Genomic DNA, 23184 nt, shown 5'->3' on the forward strand with positions numbered 1-23184 from the left:
AGTAATATGTCAAGTACAGATGGATCGGTATGGAAAATTCACACAAATTAAAGTAATTGTGGCAGGCAAGTAATATTCAATCGCCACACGTCCTATGTGTAGTACATATATTTGCGCCCATGATTTGGGTTTTTTGGGGAATAACAGATCGATCGGTATGGAAAACTTACACCAAACAAGATAACTGTAGCAGCCAGTTAATATATTATGGCAATTATATTATCCCCACACACCTTACGCGTTTAACATGGCAATTTTGTAATCGGCACACTCCCTAAATGCGTATTACATGCATTTGTGCACGGTATTTTAGGGTTACGACGGCCGACTCTCGAATTGTGTAAGTATAGATATACCATTTTGTGAAATTCACACACATTCACGCCAAAGAACATGATAAATCCGTCATATAATTATGCATTTATACGTTTGTGGGTGAGGAGACGTAATCCTCCCAACGAGCCACGGTGTAAGACGCTGGTTCATTAATCAGGGTATCCGATCTAGGTGCTGGCCGAGGAAGTTTCTTGGGATTTCCAATCGCGGTTTCCACTTGTCAGTGATGCAGACAGTGTCTAGCCGTACACGTTGGTAATCAAGTAAAAGAACCCTTGATTGACAGTTGAGTAGTTGAATAAGAGTAGGCCGTGCGATTTGATATCCGGATAAAATTTCCCACATAGCACAATGCATGTCGTATGCTCGTCTTCAGTATCACCTGCAGTTGGTGCAGAAAAGTAGGACGTAAAACCGCATTTCATTTTGTAATCCTCCCAACGCATATTCCCTAACCTTTTTGTGCGATCGATGTTACCGGTAGTTATGTGTATCTCAGTCAGTCAATATGGAGAACCCGACGAAAACCCACTAGGCTACTGGTTGGGTAGAGATGGTTCCACTACTGATGTCTTCCGCCTTACTCCAGCCACAGTAGTAGCTCGTCCTGCGGAGTTCCTTTGCGTAAGTTTTTTAGTCAAATGACTACAAAAAGGTTACTGACCTACAGCTCCCTTAATTTATACATAAACTGGCCCAAAACTGTACTGCACATAGCTTAACATATAATAAACCAATTCCCATTGAAATAAAGGTGAAGCCTTACCGCATAATTATATGATATGAAACCAAACTGCTACGAGTAATTTTTCGCCTACCGAACTTATTTCATCTGGCCGGTGTCATGGCGGCTTTCACATTATAAGAAACACCGCTTTGAAAATGTAGATCGCATTACCACAAAGTAACTACTTTAGTGGTCCAGTCTTCACTATTGTGATAGAATTACTATATCAATTGTAGCGTTAAACTGTGTGTTTAACTATACATTTAATTGTAGCTAATTGCCTCATGCTGATTGCAAACTTGTCTCAAGTTTATCAAAAGATAGGTTGACTGGCAACTAAACATGCGCCCACAGCACCTTTGTCTTCGGAGAAGTCCGTGTGGGTCATATTTGTTGTTTTGCAGGTGGAAACATCAAAATGACACAAAAGCTGATCAAAAGAAACAACCTATTAATAAGTAATAAAGTAATTAGCCTGTAGAGAGTCCACAATATGTTTCAATGTCAGTGAGGGCTATAACTCTGCCAGTAATTATTGGTAGTCACTGAAAATCAATGTTTTTTTTTTCGTCTGATGGCCATAACACTTACATCTTGTATAAGAGAGAGAGAGAGAGAAATGGGGTTAAACGTCCACTCGACACAAACTAGGTCATTTCGGGACTAACATGGTTTAATTTTATTTCAATAATTCACTTGCGCATAGGGGTCTTTAGCAGTGGGGGGAAATCGGAGGACCCGAAGAAAACCAACAAGGTTGGACAGGCGACCCTACTCCTTGTCACGTACGACCGGGGATTCGAAACCACGCCAGTTGACTCAATGACAGGCTTTCTGATACAGCGGGCACATGCTAACCATTCGGCCATCCAACCCCCCTCTTGTATAAGTCAATTGGATTATAACTTTAGCCTTTAGAGCGTCTTTATGACCTCAAGAGGGTCCACAAGCTAAAAACGTGTTTTTTGTACAATCAGGGGACATAATTCAGGAAGCTATGGTTCGATATATGTGAATATCTACTGGAACAGAGATCCTTTGGATATAAACATATTATTTAAGTTTCATCAATATCGGATAAAAACTGTGACCTCTTTAAAACATTACATACTTTTCCACTATTATCGCACAAGGAGCGTCCATTTTCACGAAATTCGAATTCAACCATCATTAGGGTGTAACCATGATGTATTTGAATAGTTTCGAAAGAAACCGAGATGTTTGGGTTGTAAACATACGTTTTAAGTTTCATCAAAATCGGATAAGACTTGTGACCTCTGGAGTGTCCACAAGCTAAAAACGTGATTTTTGGACAATAAACCTATATTAAAATTGTGACCTGTAGCGTGTCCACCCAAAAACAAATCGTGGACGGACAGACAGACAGGGACGACAACAATATACGTCCACATCAAAATGTGGGCGTAAAAAACTGATCTAATTATTTCACAAAGTTTAATCAATAATGATTACGTTACATATGCATGAATTAAAACCAAATCACAGTCTAGATATTTCAAAATTAATAAACAATTATCACAATTTTGCATAATATATACAATATTTCAAAATATAAAACAAAATGTTACATGTATTTACATTCAAAATTTGTAATGAAATAATAAGATCCAATGAAAAAAGTTCTTTATTGTTACATTATCATCAACTCAACTGTCTGTGAAGAAACGATGTAATAACATAACATAACATAACATATTACATTTGATATAGTGCACATTACTGCCATGCATTCAATGGCGCTTCACAAAGTCTTACACAAACCTTAAATGAAATGCTTTACGAAAAAAATATGTTTTGAGTTTCTTTTTAAAATCCGTTACAGTTTGACATTGTTTCACACTTTCTGGAAGGGTATTCCAGAGCCGCGGTCCTAGCACACTGAACGATCTGTCTGCAAATGTTTTACTTTTTGTCTTGGGTATAAATAACATGTTTTTTGATGACGATCTCGTATTGCATGATGAAGTTTAGGACTGCAATAATTCAGAAAGGTAGACTGGGGCAAGGTTGTGGAGACACTTATACACCAGTACCAGTAGCTTGAATTGGCATCAGACTTCAACTGGCAATATATGAAGTTCTTTCAGAGCACCAGTCGAGCTATGGCCGTAATTAACACCAAGAATTAGCTTTGCAGTAAAATTTTGAATTCGTTGGAGAGGTTGAAGAGTAGTTGCTGGCAAACCACAGAGTAGACTATTTCTGTAATCCATATGGGACAAAACTAAAGAACTGGCAATTTGAAGAGATGATTCTCGCGAAAGAAACGGTCTCAATTTCCGCAAGTTGAACATTGCCGAAGCAGCACAACAAGTCTTCTGGGCAAAATGACTCTTTAAGTTTAAGTTTTCGTCCAAATGCATCCCCAGGAATTTAACACGGGATGAAGACCCAACTACAGAATCCCCAACTCTTAATTCGTGGATGGTAGACTTGTGGAGCTGACGGCTACCACCGAAGATAATAACCTCAGTTTTTTCGTCATTCATCTTTAGTCGATTATGCAGCATCCAGATTTTAACGTCGTCTAAGGACTCTGATACGCGGGAAGCAATATGAGATTCTGCATCAAGATCTCCGGCTTTAAAACTGTCATACAAGCTGTGGTCATAGGCGTAGCCAACTAATGTTTGATTGTGTCTGATGCAGGATGCTAGTGTACTGGTATAGCAGATAAAGTAGATCGGACCATTGATGCTACCTTGTGGAACTGAAAAATTGACATGTTTTACATCGGAGAAATCATTCTTAACTTTTACACGAAAACTCCTGTTTTGTAGATATGACGCCATCCACTCTTTTGCAATTTCTGCAACACCAAAATGATTCGACATTATCGTAAGCAAAAGCTTGTGGTGCACGGTAATCAAAGGTTTCTATTTCTAGAATTCAATTTTTAATAAGCTCAATCTTGAAATGCATTTACTAAGCTCCATCTAGAAAGCATTTTACCAATCTAGATCTTGAAATTTCTCCTGTACCATTTTTCTTCTGGTATTCTTCTCTAGATTTCATTATTCCCTACAATGATATATTTGATCAGATAATTTATGTTACATACAGTACACAACCCATCACATTATGTGATCAGCATGAATTATAATACCAATATAGATCACCTGAAAATCAACCAGGATGGTCTTCTCCAGGGCTCCAATATTAATATAAATGCCATTAAATCTAAAAATGACAACACAGGTGAAGTGAATACAGAGGACATGACCGTTCATGCAGCCGGAAATACTCCTGTAACAAGGTACTGCTTAAACTTTGCAGTACTTATCCATTTTTACAATCTAGTAATACATTTCAGGCCTTGATTTCAGTTTATTGGATTAATATATTAGGAGTTTCATCGCTCTCACATAATTAGAACTAAAGTTATCGTGTCCCAAAGCATCAACCAATCAAATTGCTTATCTCTGCTTACCCTAAGTAGAAGATTCTCATCTTCTAAACACCTACGCCAAGTGTGAACATTCTAACTCAATTAAAATGATAGGTATTGTGTTCCAAAGTCTCGACCAATCAAATTGCTTATCGCTCTGCTTACCCCGAACATACTCATTATCGAACTTAGTCAAGGTATTGATGTAATGAAACTATACACCAAGTTTCATCACTCTCACTTAATTAGAACTAAAGTTATCGTGTCCCAAAGCATCAACCAACCAAATTGCTTATCTCTGCTTACCCTAGGCAGAAAGTGCTCATCTTCGAACTCCATCAAGGCATTGACCTAATAAACATCTACAAGAAGTTTGAACATTATAGCTCAATTAGAAGGAGAGTTATTGTTCTAAAATCTCTGCCAATCAAATAGCTTATCGCTCTGCTTACCCTGAGCAGAAAATGCTCATTATCGAACATAGTCAAGGTATTGATGTAATGAAATTATACATCAAGCTTCATCACTCAATCAATTTGCTTATCTCTGCTTAACCTAAGCAGAAAATGCTCATCTTTGCACTCATCTTTATTAGGTATTGACCTAATAAACACCTACACCGTCACCAAGTTTGAATATTCTACCTCAATTAGAAAGAGAGTTATTGTGTCCCAAAAAGTGTGACGGACAGACAAACTGACGGACAGACAGACAGACAAACGAACCCATTTTAATAGTTCCCTGCTTTCTTCGAAAGGCGGGGGACAATAAATTTTTTTAGAGAGTTCACAATACAAGATTCACAAAATAATACACAGTGAACGTTAACAAAGTGATGGTTGGGTGACTCTTCGAACTAGCCAAACCCTTACAGAAATTCTGACCTGTAGGGTGTTTATGAAGTATATTGTACAGTAACAACCATTAAACATACATTATGCATGAGCTAAATCTGCCTATTGCAAGTCTTTCTTTAGGCCTGAAATGTTTTCTAAATTATTAATTAGACATTAATTAAAAATACATTATGTAAGATTTAGATAAAGAGCTAGCCATTATTGCTATAACAGTTTGAAAATAGATGATGTAAAATGAATAATTTGAAATTTCCTGTAAATTACTCTATTGCGAATGAAGATATGATCCTTTGAAGTTTGACAAGATGTGTGCATTAATTGCAACCATTTTTCCTTAAGCTAAGCCTTGATACTCCAATTCTAAATTAAATCGAAATACGGCTGAACCGTTCTAATCTATTTAATATCGGAGACATCCCATGGCATCAAGAGTTGATTATGGTCTGGATCAGTTTATTAATATCTTATTAATAATTTAGATAACTTTTCAGGCTAAAGAAAGACCTGCAATAGGCAGATTTAGCTCTTGCATAATGTAAGTTTAACTAATCATCTCTTGATGTCACCTGATTTCTCTGATATTAGCTAGATTAGAACGGTTCAGCCATATTTTGATTTAATCTTAAAAAGGAGGAACGAGACTTAGCTTTGAACAACCAGTACGGTCGATGCAATTATTGCACACGTCTTTTCAAAACTTCAAATTCTAATATCTTCGCTGGCAATAAAGCAATTTGAATGAAATTTTCAATATTATTCATTTTACATTATCTATTTTCGAACTATTATAGCAAGAATGGCTAGCTCTCTATCTAAATCTTACATAATGTATCTGTAAGTTGAAATGAAGGCACATAATTAGAAAGTATAAAGAAATTACTTGAAACATATTCCCCCCTTAAGTTCTTTTTGGGATCATTTCACTTCTGCTGAAGTCTTTAGTTTGATTTTTTCAACTTAAACATCCAACATCAATACATTCTTGTGTCTTTTCTCTGCTTAAGGAGCTTTATTTTTCTCCAAATCAACTTCTAAAAAATATAAATAAAACATAATGTGAAAAATTATTTAGCTACTGCCATGTACATGTACACTAACATAGTTAAAAATACCGCATTGGTTAACCTTCACTTCACTACACAAAAGGCCAATTCAGAATTAGATTGGAGGCCTTGTGCATGTTTAGGCCTATAGTTTACAGAAACTATTCTGAGATGCATCAATGTCCTTGTACGTTGTAAATCGCCACAAACTGGATTTGTCTGTTCTATTTCTGGTCAGTTTAACCCCCCAATTTATTTTTAGCTTGAGAAAATTGTAAAGTAAGTGGGTTTAAAATGTTTATTTCCTTCTGGTAGCCTATTCAGAAGCTTATATTCAAACTAGTTCAAAATTGCAGGGTATTTAAGACCAAATGCTGTTGCACATGTCGTCATTTTGCCAGGAACAGGCTATAGTTTACGGTACTGTGCATGCCCAAAGCAAGCTGGAGCCAGAGATTTTAAGACGGCTACAGGTGGGGTTGTTAAACTGGTTTATTTGGTCCCACCTTTGTGTTCAGACGATATTCAATCCAGTAATATAAAAGGAGAGTCTTTGTGTGCTGGTAAATTTGTACAGATAATCTAACCCTTACTAATAACTTGGTGCAGTAATAATAAGCTTAGCTTTTTCTATGGAAAGAATCTGGGTGGCGATTAATTTGTTTACAAATGAAATTTCCAAAATTAACATAATATTTAACATTACCTCACTTTCCCTTACTAATGACATACACATGTGCTTAGGAATAGTTATTGGGTCCATGGACTGTTTTTCTTTTTTATATGTAAGGTAAACTTATGTACCAGCCACCCTCCTCCCTTCGTTCACTCATTGTTACCAGTCCATGTTTCCCCTTGTCAGTGAAGCAGGATGGAGGGCCTGACAAGGACAGCTGTCTAGTCGTTCGGATGGTACAAAAACCTGAGGTCCCATGTACACATTGACGTGCATGTTAAAGATCACTTGACAGTTGGAATTCAATATAAGAGTAGGCCGTAGCGCCACTGTCCAGGCAAAATCTCCCCTCATAGCACACTGTATGGCATATGCCTGTCTTCATTAGCCCAGTATGGAGTAGAACAGTAGGACGTTAAACTCCATTTCATTTCATTTCATTTCATTTCTAAAAAGGCACAAACGTAAACTATATGAAATGGATAGATAGACTGATAGCATGGACAAAATTACATGACAATTTATACTAAAGAAATGAAATGGGGTGTTTATTGTCATACTTTCTGCAACTAATCCCACTAGTGTAGAATGTAGAAAACAACAATTGAAGGTTGTTTGGGGAATTAAATTCCAAATGGGATTATTCGAGCTATGGAAGACGGAGATGAAATGAAATTGGGTTTAATGTCCTTCTGTTCTTTTCCGCCTGGGTTAATGAAGATGAGCACATGATATGAGTGAAATTTTGCCCGGACAGCTATGAATTACTCTTACAAGTTATATATCCAATTCCAACTGCCACGGCATCTTTTACGTGCACGCCAATGTGAACATGTGACCTTGTTTTTTGTCCCATCCAAATGACTAGACAGCTGTCCTGGTCAGGTCCCCTGTCCTGCACCACTGACATGGGGTAACCACACCAGAGAATAATGAAACCGATATCTGACATGCAGTGTACTAGTACGTGTATAAAGAAATTTTGGTTTGCCAGCCTACTCTTATTTCAATTTCAAACTGTAAAAGGTTCTTTTAGTTACCGGTACGTGCATGCCGTGTACAGGGGAACTTGTTTATCGTACCATCTGAATGACTAATTCCTGTCAGAACTGTATCTCGCAGACAAAATTCTTTGACCATTCCTGTCAGTCCAAATGGAAAGCTTCAATAAGAAAATACTGAATTGTTTCAATCGCATTTAGTAATTGAACTGGAATATACAGGTCACAATTCTCTGGAATACAATTACTGCTTATTACTGAGCGATGTTTCGACTGGGCTTCCCTACTCGAAACATCGCTCAGTAATAAGCAGCACTGGTAATTGCAATCCATAGAACTGTACATAAATAATAATAATCAAATTTTTTGCTTTTTTTAAATAGAATTTTGTGATTCAAAACACTTGAAAATGGTGATAGATTATTATCAATATATAGCCTATTATCAAATGTTGTGGAAAATGATTCCTTTTGGCAAACAAAGAAATACAGTGAAAATAGAAGGAAAAGACTCCAAAATAGCCTTAGACAGAGACTGTGGTAATGGCTAAAAGAGTTGTATTTTCATATTGTGGCTTAATAATAATAAGGACGGACAGGAATTCACAGAAGACTTTGTCCGTGAGTGACCGTTACGAAACAAAACAACTGAATGACTACTAGAGCAGGTCACACTGTTAATTCCTTCCAGCTCAGTAAGACTAAAGTGTCTAAAAGTAGACTAAAACTAAAGCCGCAATAATTTAATATGTCATACGTTGCCTATCTTTTTGCTTTCGTCCTGTTTTCATATTCAATCTATTTTGTAAAAATCGAAAAATGATATCTAATTTTGCATCATTGTCTTCTTTTTCAGTAAGGGAATTTCTTCAACACAGGCCCTTATAATAAGTAATAACTAATATTATAGGCCCTAATAACAGTAACAATAAATAACAACGCAGCCATTGTTACATGAAATCAGAAAATTTGCCTGGCCTTTTAAGTTCTAAGTTTTAGTTCTAACCACATTTGGCTGTGAGAGGAAGTAGATCTAGTAGGCTATGTATAGCAAAATTTAATTATTAATAAACTATATGAAATACTTACCGTTTGGGTCTTTAAACAAATACTGTAGGCCTATGTATAGGTCGCGAAACAAATCAACGTGTTCTTTGACTTCATAAAAGCATAAAAGGTGAGTCGACCCTAAGTCCAAAACAAATAGTCAGTCGAATAAACCGGTCGATGGCTTATTAAAATTTTGGAATCGTTTGTAATCTGTATAAGTTAAAGAAAAAACGCACTAATTCCAATATCTTTTATCATTGTTTTTGTTTATTTTTTACGTCCTCTCATGTTCAAATTTGATTGTTCAAATTAAAACTTTAAGGTGTTATCTTAGTTATTGCCACCGCGGCTTAATAAAGTCATGCTTGACTTTTTCCCTCATCCCCATATGCCCCCATCTTTTAAGTGCACGCCAATGTGTACACGGGACCTCGGTTTTTCGTCCCATCCGAACGACTAGACATCTGTCCTTGTCCACCTCCAAAAGAATAGAGTCCCTATATATGATATGTTGGGTTAGGGGGGCGATGGGGATGAGGTATTTGACATTATCATGTGGCCTCGTCCAGTCGATAAAATCAGTCAGTTAGTTCAGTCGAATAATCCAGTCGAATAAACCAGTCGAAAAGTTCAGTCGAATAAACCAGTCGAATAGTTCAGTCGAATACTTCAGTCGAATAATTCAGTCGAATAAACAAGTCGCTCAATATTAAGCAGCGGTGGCAGTGGGCTAAGATGATATGGTAGCAAATCATGCTCTTAGACATAGCTGAAGGAGCCGGGGCATGGGGTAGAGACCGGGGGGCTTCCCAACTAGTTTCAAGAAATGAAAAGAAATGAAATGAGGTTTTAACGTCCTACTGTTCTGCTTGGAACTGGGCTAATGAAGACGGGCATACGCCATACACTGTGCGATGAGGGAAATTTTGCCCGGACAGCGGCACTACGGCCTACTCTTATATCGAATTCCATCTGTCAAAGGGATCTTTTACGTCCACTCCAATGTATACACGGGACCTCGGTTTTTCGTCCCATCCGAAAGACTAGACAGCTGTCCTTGTCCGCCTCGAAAATAATAGAGTCCCTATATATGATATGAACGAAGAAAGGGGATGGGGTGGGGCGGGGGGGGGGGGGGATTTGACATTTTCATGTGGCCTCGTCCAGTCGATAAAATCAGTCAGTTAGTTCAGTCGAATAATCCAGTCGAATAAACCAGTCGAATAATTCAGTCGAAAAGTTCAGTCGAATAAACCAGTCGAATAGTTCAGTCGAATAATTCAGTCGAATAATCCAGTCGAATAATTCAGTCGAATAAACAAGTCGCTCAATATTAAGCAGCGGTGGCAGTGGGCTAAGATAATATGGTAGCAAATCATGCTCGTAGACATAGCTGAAGGAGCCGGGGCATGGGGTAGGGACCGGGGGGCTTTCCAACTAGTTTCAAGAAATGAAAAGAAATGAAATGGGGTTTAACGTCCTTCTGTTCTGCTTGGAACTGGGCTAATGAAGACGGGCAGACGCCATACACTGTGCGATGAGGGAAATTTTGCCCGGACAGCGGCACTACGGCCTACTCTTATATCGAATTCCATCTGTCAAAGGGATCTTTTACGTCCACTCCAATGTAGACACGGGACCTCGGTTTTTCGTCCCATCCGAAAGACTAGACAGCTGTCCTTGTCCGCCTCGAAAAGAATAGAGTCCCTATATATGATATGAACGAAGAAAGGGGATGGGGTGGGGCGGGGGGGGGATGAGGTATTTGACATTTTCATGTGGCCTCGTCCAGTCGATAAAATCAGTCAGTTAGTTCAGTCGAATAATTCAGTCGAATAAACCAGTCGAATAATTCAGTCGAAAAGTTCAGTCGAATAAACCAGTCGAATACTTCAGTCGAATAGTTCAGTCGAATAATTCAGTCGAATAAACAAGTCGCTCAATATTAAGCAGCGGGCTAAGATAATATGGTAGCAAATCATGCTCGTAGACATAGCTGAAGGAGCCGGGGCATGGGGTAGGGACCGGGGGGCTTCCCAACTAGTTTCAAGAAATGAAAAGAAATGAAATGGGGGTTCAACGTCCTTCTGTTCTTCTTGGAACTGGGCTAATGAAGACGGGCATACGCCATACGCTGTGCTATGATGGAAATTTTGCCCGGACAGCGGCACTACGGCCTACTCTTTTATCGAATTCCATCTGTCAAGGGATCTTTTACGACCACGTCAATGTGGACACGGGACCTCGGTTTTTCGTCCCATCCGAACGACCAGACAGCTGTACTTGTCCGCCTCGAAAAGAATAGAGTCCCTATATATGATATGAACGTAGAAAGGGGATGGGGTGGGGCGGGGTGGGGGAAGATGAGGTATTTGACATTTTCATGTGGCCTCGTCCAGTCGATAAAATCAGTCAGTTAGTTCAGTCGAATAATCCAGTCGAATAAATCAGTCGAATAATTCAGTCGAAAAGTTCAGTCGAATAAACCAGTCGAATAGTTCAGTCGAATAAACAAGTCGCTCAATATTAAGCAGCGGTGGCAGCGGGCTAAAATAATTAGTAGCAAATCATGCTTGTAGCCATACCCGAAGGAGCCGGGGGCACGGGGTAGGGACCGGGGGGCTTCCAAACTAGTTTCAAGAAATGAAAAGAAATAAAATGGGGGTTTAACGTCCTTCTGTTCTGCTTGGAACTGGGCTAATGAAGACGGACATACGACATACGAGGTCTCGTGTATACATTGGCGTGGACGTAAAAGATCCCTTGACAGATGGAATTTGATATAAGAGTAGGCCGTAGTGCCACTGTCCGGGCAAAATTTCCCTCATCGCACAGTGTATGGCGTCTGCCCGTCTTCATTAGCCCAGTTCCAAGCAGAACAGTAGGACGTTAAAACCCCATTTCATTTCTTTTCATTTCTTGAAACTAGTTGGGAAGCCCCCCGGTCTCTACCCCATGCCCCGGCTCCATCAGCTATGTCTAAGAGCATGATTTGCTACCATATCATCTTAGCCCACTGCCACCGCTGCTTAATATTGAGCGACTTGTTTATTCGACTGAATTATTCGACTGGATTATTCGACTGAATTATTCGACTGAAGTATTCGACTGAACTTTTCGACTGAATTATTCGACTGGTTTATTCGACTGGATTATTCGACTGAACTAACTGACTGGTTTTATCGACTGGACGAGGCCACATGAAAATGTCAAATACCTCATCCCCCCCCCCAGCCCCGCCCCACCCCATCCCCTTTCTTCGTTTATATCATATATAGGGACTCTATTCTTTTCGAGGCGGACAAGGACAGCTGTCTAGTCTTTCGGATGGGACGAAAAACCGAGGTCCCGTGTCTACATTGGAGTGGACGTAAAAGATCCCTTTGACAGATGGAATTCGATATAAGAGTAGGCCGTAGTGCCGCTGTCCGGGCAAAATTTCCCTCATCGCACAGTGTATGGCGTCTGCCCGTCTTCATTAGCCCAGTTCCAAGCAGAACAGAAGGACGTTAAACCCCATTTCATTTCTTTTCATTTCTTGAAACTAGTTGGAAAGCCCCCCGGTCCCTACCCCATGCCCCGGCTCCTTCAGCTATGTCTACGAGCATGATTTGCTACCATATTATCTTAGCCCGCTGCTTAATATTGAGCGACTTGTTTATTCGACTGAAGTATTCGACTGGTTTATTCGACTGAAGTATTCGACTGGTTTATTCGACTGAACTTTTCGACTGAATTATTCGACTGGTTTATTCGACTGGATTATTCGACTGAACTAACTGACTGATTTTATCGACTGGACGAGGCCACATGAAAATGTCAAATACCTCATCCCCCCCCGCCCCACCCCATCCCCTTTCTTCGTTCATATCATATATAGGGACTCTATTCTTTTCGAGGCGGACAAGGACAGCTGTCTAGTCTTTCGGGTGGGACGAAAAACCGAGGTCCCGTGTCTACATTGGAGTGGACGTAAAAGATCCCTTTGACAGATTGAATTCGATAAAAGAGTAGGCCGTAGTGCCGCTGTCCGGGCAAAATTTCCCTCATCGCACAGTGTATGGCGTATGCCCGTCTTCATTAGCCCAGTTCCAAGCAGAACAGAAGGACGTTGAACCCCCATTTCATTTCTTTTCATTTCTTGAAACTAGTTGGGAAGCCCCCCGGTCCCTACCCCATGCCCCGGCTCCTTCAGCTATGTCTACGAGCATGATTTGCTACCATATCAGCTTAGCCCGCTGCCACCGCTGCTTAATATTGAGCGACTTGTTTATTCGACTGGATTATTCGACTGAACTATTCGACTGGTTTATTCGACTGAACTTTTCGACTGAATTATTCGACTGGTTTATTCGACTGGATTATTCGACTGAACTAACTGACTGATTTTATCGACTGGACGAGGCCACATGAAAATGTCAAATACCTCATCCCCCCCCGCCCCACCCCATCCCCTTTCTTCGTTCATATCATATATAGGGACTCTATTCTTTTCGAGGCGGACAAGGACAGCTGTCTAGTCTTTCGGATGGGACGAAAAACCGAGGTCCCGTGTCTACATTGGAGTGGACGTAAAAGATCCCTTTGACAGATGGAATTCGATATAAGAGTAGGCCGTAGTGCCGCTGTCCGGGCAAAATTTCCCTCATCGCACAGTGTATGGCGTCTGCCCGTCTTCATTAGCCCAGTTCCAAGCAGAACAGAAGGACGTTAAACCCCATTTCATTTCTTTTCATTTCTTGAAACTAGTTGGGAAGCCCCCCGGTCCCTACCCCATGCCCCCGGCTCCTTCAGCTATGGCTACGAGCATGATTTGCTACTATATTATCTTAGCCCGCTGCCACCGCTGCTTAATATTGAGCGACTGAATTATTCGACTGGATTATTCGACTGAATTATTCGACTGAACTATACGACTGGTTTATTCGACTGAACTTTTCGACTGAATTATTCGACTGGTTTATTCGACTGGATTATTCGACTGAACTAACTGACTGATTTTATCGACTGGACGAGGCCACATGACAATGTCAAATACCTCATCCCCCCACCCCCGCCCCACCCCATCCCCTTTCTTCGTTCATATCATATATAGGGACTCTATTCTTTTCGAGGCGGACAAGGACAGCTGTCTAGTCGTTCGGATGGGACGAAAAACCGAGGTCCCGTGTGCACATTGGCGTGGACGTAAAAGATCCCTTGACAGATGGAATTCGATATAAGAGTACGCCGTAGTGCCGCTGTCCGGGCAAAATTTCCCCCATCGCACAGTGTATGGCGTCTGCCCGTCTTCATTAGCCCAGTTCCAAGCAGAACAGAAGGACGTTAAACCCCATTTCATTTCTTTTCATTTCTTGAAACTAGTTGGGAAGCCCCCCGGTCCCTACCCCATGCCCCCGGCTCCTTCAGCTATGGCTACGAGCATGATTTGCTACTATATTATCTTAGCCCGCTGCCACCGCTGCTTAATATTGAGCGACTTGTTTATTCGACTGAATTATTCGACTGGATTATTCGACTGAATTATTCGACTGAACTATTCGACTGGTTTATTCGACTGAACTTTTCGACTGAATTATTCGACTGGTTTATTCGACTGGATTATTCGACTGAACTAACTGACTGGTTTTATCGACTGGACGAGGCCACATGAAAATGTCAAATACCTCATCCCCAACACCCCCGCCCCACCCCATCCCCTTTCTTCGTTTATATCATATATAGGGACTCTATTCTTTTCGAGGCGGACAAGGACAGCTGTCTAGTCTTTCGGATGGGACGAAAAACCGAGGTCCCGTGTCTACATTGGAGTGGACGTAAAAGATCCCTTTGACAGATGGAATTCGATATAAGAGTAGGCCGTAGTGCCGCTGTCCGGGCAAAATTTCCCTCATCGCACAGTGTATGGCGTCTGCCCGTCTTCATTAGCCCAGTTCCAAGCAGAACAGAAGGACGTTAAACCCCATTTCATTTCTTTTCATTTCTTGAAACTAGTTGGGAAGCCCCCCGGTCCCTACCCCATGCCCCCGGCTCCTTCAGCTATGGCTACGAGCATGATTTGCTACTATATTATCTTAGCCCGCTGCCACCGCTGCTTAATATTGAGCGACTTGTTTATTCGACTGAATTATTCGACTAAACTATTCGACTGGTTTATTCGACTGAACTTTTCGACTGAATTATTCGACTGGTTTATTCGACTGGATTATTCGACTGAACTAACTGACTGATTTTCTCGACTGGACGAGGCCACATGAAAATGTCAAATACCTCATCCCCCCACCCCCGCCCCACCCCATCCGTTTCTTCGTTTATATCATATATAGGGACTCTATTCTTTTCGAGGCGGACAAGGACAGCTGTCTAGTCTTTCGGATGGGACGAAAAACCGAGGTCCCGTGTCTACATTGGAGTGGACGTAAAAGATCCCTTTGACAGATGGAATTCGATATAAGAGTAGGCCGTAGTGCCGCTGTCCGGGCAAAATTTCCCTCATCGCACAGTGTATGGCGTCTGCCCGTCTTCATTAGCCCAGTTCCAAGCAGAACAGTAGGACGTTAAAACCCCATTTCATTTCTTTTCATTTCTTGAAACTAGTTGGGAAGCCCCCCGGTCCCTACCCCATGCCCCCGGCTCCTTCAGCTATGGCTACGAGCAGAACAGTAGGACGTTAAAACCCCATTTCATTTCTTTTCATTTCTTGAAACTAGTTGGGAAGCCCCCCGGTCACTACCCCATGCCCCCGGCACCTTCAGCTATGGCTACGAGCATGATTTGCTACTATATTATCTTAGCCCGCTGCCACCGCTGCTTAATATTGAGCGATTTGTTTATTCGACTGAATTATTCGACTGAAGTATTCGACTGAACTTTTCGACTGAATTATTCGACTGGTTTATTCGACTGGATTATTCGACTGAACTAACTGACTGGTTTTATCGACTGGACGAGGCCACATGAAAATGTCAAATACCTCATCCCCCCCCCACCCCCGCCCCACCCCATCCCCTTTCTTCGTTTATATCATATATAGGGACTCTATTCTTTTCGAGGCGGACAAGGACAGCTGTCTAGTCTTTCGGATGGGACGAAAAACCGAGGTCCCGTGTCTACATTGGAGTGGACGTAAAAGATCCCTTTGACAGATGGAATTCGATATAAGAGTAGGCCGTAGTGCCGCTGTCCGGGCAAAATTTCCCTCATCGCACAGTTTATGGCGTCTGCCCGTCTTCATTAGCCCAGTTCCAAGCAGAACAGAAGGACGTTAAACCCCATTTCATTTCTTGAAACTAGTTGGGAAGCCCCCCGGTCCCTACCCCATGCCCCGGCTCCTTCAGCTATGGCTACGAGCATGATTTGCTACTATATTATCTTAGCCCGCTGCCACCGCTGCTTAATATTGAGCGACTTGTTTATTCGACTGAATTATTCGACTGGTTTATTCGACTGGTTTATTCGACTGAACTTTTCGACTGAATTATTCGACTGGTTTATTCGACTGGATTATTCGACTGAACTAACTGACTGGTTTTATCGACTGGACGAGGCCACATGAAAATGTCAAATACCTCATCCCCAACACCCCCGCCCCACCCCATCCCCTTTCTTCGTTTATATCATATATAGGGACTCTATTCTTTTCGAGGCGGACAAGGACAGCTGTCTAGTCGTTCGGATGGGACGAAAAACCGAGGTCCCGTGTATACATTGGAGTGGACGTAAAAGATCCCTTTGACAGATGGAATTCGATATAAGAGTAGGCCGTAGTGCCGCTGTCCGGGCAAAATTTCCCTCATCGCACAGTGTATGGCGTCTGCCCGTCTTCATTAGCCCAGTTCCAAGCAGAACAGAAGGACGTTAAACCCCATTTCATTTCTTTTCATTTCTTGAAACTAGTTGGGAAGCCCCCCGGTCCCTACCCCATGCCCCCGGCTCCTTCAGCTATGGCTACGAGCATGATTTGCTACTATATTATCTTAGCCCGCTGCCACCGCTGCTTAATATTGAGCGACTTGTTTATTCGACTGAATTATTCGACTGGATTATTCGACTGAATTATTCGACTGAACTATTCGACTGGTTTATTCGACTGAACTTTTCGACTGAATTATTCGACTGGTTTATTCGACTGGATTATTCGACTGAACTAACTGACTGGTTTTATCGACTGGACGAGGCCACATGAAAATGTCAAATACCTCATCCCCCCCACCCCCGCCCCACCCCATCCGTTTCTTCGTTTATATCATATATAGGGACTCTATTCTTTTCGAGGTGGACAAGGACAGCTGTCTAGTCTTTCGGATGGGACGAAAAACCGAGGTCCCGTGTCTACATTGGAGTGGACGTAAAAGATCCCTTTGACAGATGGAATTCGATATAAGAGTAGGCCGTAGTGCCGCTGTCTGGGCAAAATTTCCCTCATCGCACAGTGTATGGCGTCTGCCCGTCTTCATTAGCCCAGTTCCAAGCAGAACAGTAGGACGTTAAAAACCCATTTCATTTCTTTTCATTTCTTGAAACTAGTTGGGAAGCCCCCCGGTCACTACCCCATGCCCCCGGCTCCTTCAGCTATGGCTACGAGCATGATTTGCTACTATATTATCTTAGCCCGCTGCCACCGCTGCTTAATATTGAGCGATTTGTTTATTCGACTGAATTATTCGACTGGATTATTCGACTGAATTATTCGACTGAACTATTCGACTGAAGTATTCGACTGAACTTTTCGACTGAATTATTCGACTGGTTTATTCGACTGGATTATTCGACTGAACTAACTGACTGGTTTTATCGACTGGACGAGGCCACATGAAAATGTCAAATACCTCATCCCCCCCACCCCCGCCCCACCCCATCCCCTTTCTTCGTTTATATCATATATAGGGACTCTATTCTTTTCGAGGCGGACAAGGACAGCTGTCTAGTCTTTCGGATGGGACGAAAAACCGAGGTCCCGTGTCTACATTGGAGTGGACGTAAAAGATCCCTTTGACAGATGGAATTCGATATAAGAGTAGGCCGTAGTGCCGCTGTCCGGGCAAAATTTCCCTCATCGCACAGTTTATGGCGTCTGCCCGTCTTCATTAGCCCAGTTCCAAGCAGAACAGAAGGACGTTAAACCCCATTTCATTTCTTGAAACTAGTTGGGAAGCCCCCCGGTCCCTACCCCATGCCCCGGCTCCTTCAGCTATGGCTACGAGCATGATTTGCTACTATATTATCTTAGCCCGCTGCCACCGCTGCTTAATATTGAGCGACTTGTTTATTCGACTGAATTATTCGACTGGATTATTCGACTGAACTATTCGACTGGTTTATTCGACTGAACTTTTCGACTGAATTATTCGACTGGTTTATTCGACTGGATTATTCGACTGAACTAACTGACTGGTTTTATCGACTGGACGAGGCCACATGAAAATGTCAAATACCTCATCCCCCGCCCCACCCCATCCCCTTTCTACGTTCATATCATATATAGGGACTCTATTCTTTTCGAGGCGGACAAGTACAGCTGTCTGGTCGTTCGGATGGGACGAAAAACCGAGGTCCCGTGTATATATTGGAGTGGACGTAAAAGATCCCTTGACAGATGGAATTCGATAAAAGAGTAGGCCGTAGTGCCGCTGTCCGGGCAAAATTTCCATCATCGCACAGTGTATGGCGTATGCCCGTCTTCATTAGCCCAGTTCCAAGCAGAACAGAAGGACGTTGAACCCCCATTTCATTTCTTTTCATTTCTTGAAACTAGTTGGGAAGCCCCCCGGTCCCTACCCCATGCCCCGGCTCCTTCAGCTATGTCTACGAGCATGATTTGCTACCATATTATCTTAGCCCGCTGCTTAATATTGAGCGACTTGTTTATTCGACTGAATTATTCGACTGAACTATTCGACTGGTTTATTCGACTGAACTTTTCGACTGAATTATTCGACTGGTTTATTCGACTGGATTATTCGACTGAACTAACTGACTGGTTTTATCGACTGGACGAGGCCACATGAAAATGTCAAATACCTCATCCCCCGCCCCACCCCATCCCCTTTCTACGTTCATATCATATATAGGGACTCTATTCTTTTCGAGGCGGACAAGTACAGCTGTCTGGTCGTTCGGATGGGACGAAAAACCGAGGTCCCGTGTATATATTGGAGTGGACGTAAAAGATCCCTTGACAGATGGAATTCGATAAAAGAGTAGGCCGTAGTGCCGCTGTCCGGGCAAAATTTCCAACATAGCACAGTGTATGGCGTATGCCCGTCTTCATTAGCCCAGTTCCAAGCAGAACAGAAGGACGTTGAACCCCCATTTCATTTCTTTTCATTTCTTGAAACTAGTTGGGAAGCCCCCCGGTCCCTACCCCATGCCCCGGCTCCTTCAGCTATGTCTACGAGCATGATTTGCTACCATATTATCTTAGCCCGCTGCTTAATATTGAGCGACTTGTTTATTCGACTGAATTATTCGACTGAACTATTCGACTGGTTTATTCGACTGAATTATTCGACTGGTTTATTCGACTGGATTATTCGACTGAACTAACTGACTGGTTTTATCGACTGGACGAGGCCACATGAAAATGTCAAATACCTTATCCCCCCCACCCCCGCCCCACCCCATCCCCTTTCTTCGTTCATATCATATATAGGGACTCTATTCTTTTCGAGGCGGACAAGGACAGCTGTCTAGTCTTTCGGATGGGACGAAAAACCGAGGTCCCGTGTATACATTGGAGTGGACGTAAAAGATCCCTTTGACAGATGGAATTCGATATAAGAGTAGGCCGTAGTGCCGCTGTCCGGGCAAAATTTCCCTCATCGCACAGTGTATGGCGTATGCCCGTCTTCATTAGCCCAGTTCCAAGCAGAACAAAAGGACGTTGAACCCCCATTTCATTTCTTTTCATTTCTTGAAATTAGTTGGGAAGCCCCCCGGTCCCTACCCCATGCCCCCGGCTCCTTCAGCTATGGCTACGAGCATGATTTGCTACTATATTATCTTAGCCCGCTGCCACCGCTGCTTAATATTGAGCGACTTGTTTATTCGACTGAATTATTCGACTGAAGTATTCGACTGAACTTTTCGACTGGTTTATTCGACTGGATTATTCGACTGAACTAACTGATTGATTTTATCGACTGGGCGAGGCCACATGAAAATGTCAAATACTGAAGCGACTAGATACTATGCTGTCATCAGTTTTATGCATCGGACACAGACTTAATTCAAGTTGTTTATATTAGTACGGCCATTGTTTTCAGTTGATGACGTCAGTCGTTGACCCTTAACCCTAGATGACGACCTTACTCGCAAAGAGAGGTCAACACGTTGTTTAGGGTATTGCTATTGGAAGGAAAATCTCAATAAAATTGTGACTTCAACTGTCAGATTTGAACTTGGGGGAAAATAATCAAAATAGACAAAAAACGATGTAATCATATTTGAGTTAGTGCGTTTTTTATTTCAGTCAAACAAACTATTCCCAAATTTTAGCCCAACCATCGACCGAGTTTGTTGACTGGAAATTCTAGTGGTACTTAGGGGTAATTGGAAAAGGTTAGATATAAATAATGATGCCATGGCCGTGGCGACATGCTTAGGGGTTTTTTTTGTTTTGTTTTTTTCAGTCAACCCGATTGATTCAGTTTCAAAACTTTCGGCCTCATTCCTTGAGACGATAAATTTATCTAACGATAAAAAGAAATTAATCTCAGAATGTCTGATATTGTATTGACGAGACATTCGACCCACTACACGTTCTCTTCCGTAAATAAGATAATCCTAAACAGTTTTGTTTTTTTTAAATTATATTATTAAATTGGTAACAGAATAATCAGATTCTGAAAGCGAATTATTCGGGTAAACGCGTCGCATAACCAGATCACCGCTCGAAATGGAACCATATCGCAAAATAGTTCCAGTTTTTGACTGGATTAAAGATAATAATTAACTGTGTGACATAATAAATTGACTTAGCTGCATTCGATATAAAATTTTGACAAGAAGAAAGTCCCTGTTACAGCCACGGTTATACCTCCATTAAAAGTCAAATCGGAATCTAGGCCACGACGAATCCCTAGTAACTCACTATTTTCAAAAATGACCGAAATATAAATTTACATTTGTTACAGAATCAGAATATTCCAAATCTTTCTAGAACTTTTGATTTGATGAATTTACATAGCTAACAAATGTTTTCATACTTTAGCATTGAAAAGAGATATTACGAATAACAATTTAACGTTCGATACATTTAAAACGAAAGGACAAATTACGTGGGGTTTTTTATTTTTATTAAATTAGTAGGCCTACAAATCGTTACTGCTATAGTCAGAAATACGATTGGAATAGATAATAGATAAGATCAGATTTTAATGTACCAAAACATCCATTACGACGGGAAGAATACTCCTATAGTAAAGGGAGCAAATTATAAAATGGTGGATCAAAAAGCGACTCAGAACTGTTCGAGAGAAGTTTATGCAATGTACAGTGTATATGTTATAATTGTCGAAATTAGAATATAGGGACCTCTGAAAAGAAAGTTCATTAAATAATAATATATATGCATACAGCGCACAGTTTCCTCCTATAAATAGGATAGGGCCTTGATTATCTACACAAAATCTCATCTTTAATCCCTATTTTAGTATTATTCATAAATATTTTGGCCGCAGTAAAATATGAGTAATTTAGTTGTTTATTAAAGAAGTCCACATTTCGTCAATAACCAGAAAATGGGAATAAAGTTAGTTTTCCAAGTCTCGATTTATTTATTAGGAAAATAAAAACTATACGGCCCTTGTTAGTTGCTACTATAGTAGATAACAAAGGCTGCCCTTGTTAGTTGTTACTGTAGCGGCTAACAATTTACCCCCAGAGGCGCAGAGGCACCCTTAGCGCTGCTACGAGCATCTAAAAATGACTAACAACTTTCTACTACTAGCAGGCTAACAATAGGCGGATCGGGTGGTCATAGCGGTAAATATCTAAGACATATTTTCTTACATATTTTCGTACATGTACATGTCTTGTAAATGTTTATCTTTAAATATTTGTAATTACCACATAGTTTAAACTATATTATTTAAAAAATATGCCCAATTCAATCGGAGTGCAATGTTAAAGATTTTAGTGATAATTAATATGTGATTCAATCTGATTAACGGGGGGGGGGGGGGTGTGGTTAGCACGTGCGCGCTGTATCATACGGTCTGTCATTGAGTCAACTGACGTTGTTTCGATTCCCCGGTTGTACGTGCCAAGGAGTAGGGTCGCCTGTACAGCCTCGTGGGTTTTCTCCGGGTCCTCCAGTTTCCTCCAACTGCTAAATATTAAAATAAAACTGAACTATGTGTTAGTTCCGAAATGACCTAGTTTGTGTCGAGTGGGCGTTAAACCCCTATCTGATTTAATTCAGATTTATATTTCGGTTCGTTTTTTTATACTGTCGATGTCCTACACTGTTGTGAAGACAAGTAAAACGATATTTTGAACTATAAAAAACGCAACCAAATAGGATCTGTGTTTTAATCAGATTATATGTAATTATATCTCTGCACAAATGGACAGATTAGATTATACGACATCATCTCTATTTATTTGTGTAATTTATTAAAATAATGATAATTATGAATTCTTTTCATCCAAAGGGCTTATTTATGGTCGTACGTTATCATAGTCTGCTAAGTTTTTACTTTTCCTACTTCTACGAATTTGGTTTATGAATTTCAACCATATTAGGTATGTTGTTTGGGTGACGATTGTTTCAGATTTGTTTGCGAGTCGGTGGCACCTTAAAGAGGTATATACACTCACTCCAGGGATCGAAACTACGACTGCAAGTCAGAGATGACCTGTCAGCTAGAGTTCCAAGCGCGACACTCTGGAGCACTAGACCATGCCAACTCCCTTTTGCTTGCTGGATTTTAAACAGTTTATATACGTAAGCATTACCAGGGCGGCCCTCAAATGAAATGGATCGGTCGTAAAAGGGGGAAAGTTAGTGCGGAAGGTAGTGTTCGATATTAGTCGATCGAGTCAAAGGGATTGTGCCATGGCTGTTGTTCGTCCGTTTGTCCGT

The 23184-nt window shown here is 41.2% G+C and overlaps 1 long non-coding RNA gene across 5 annotated transcripts; it reads right to left on the reverse strand.

Moving 5' to 3' along the window:
- Window positions 1-2562: 2562 nt before the first annotated feature.
- On the reverse strand, window positions 2563-22068 carry LOC126823684 (uncharacterized). 5 transcript variants are annotated; one of them, XR_007681252.2, is made up of 4 exons: window positions 9138-9212; window positions 8089-8210; window positions 6210-6360; window positions 2563-4105 (listed from the first exon to the last, which is right to left on the reverse strand). It is a non-coding gene; the product is annotated as an uncharacterized LOC126823684 (long non-coding RNA). The 5 variants fall into 5 exon arrangements; XR_007681248.2 differs by lacking the exon at window positions 8089-8210 and adding an exon at window positions 21136-22068 and having other exon boundaries at window positions 2564-4105; window positions 9138-9206; XR_007681249.2 differs by lacking the exon at window positions 8089-8210 and having other exon boundaries at window positions 2564-4105; window positions 9138-9226.
- Between the last annotated feature and the right edge of the window lie 1116 nt (window positions 22069-23184).

This window comes from Patella vulgata, chromosome 6 (genome assembly GCF_932274485.2).
Source record: "Patella vulgata chromosome 6, xgPatVulg1.2, whole genome shotgun sequence".
Classification (NCBI taxonomy): domain Eukaryota; kingdom Metazoa; phylum Mollusca; class Gastropoda; family Patellidae; genus Patella; species Patella vulgata.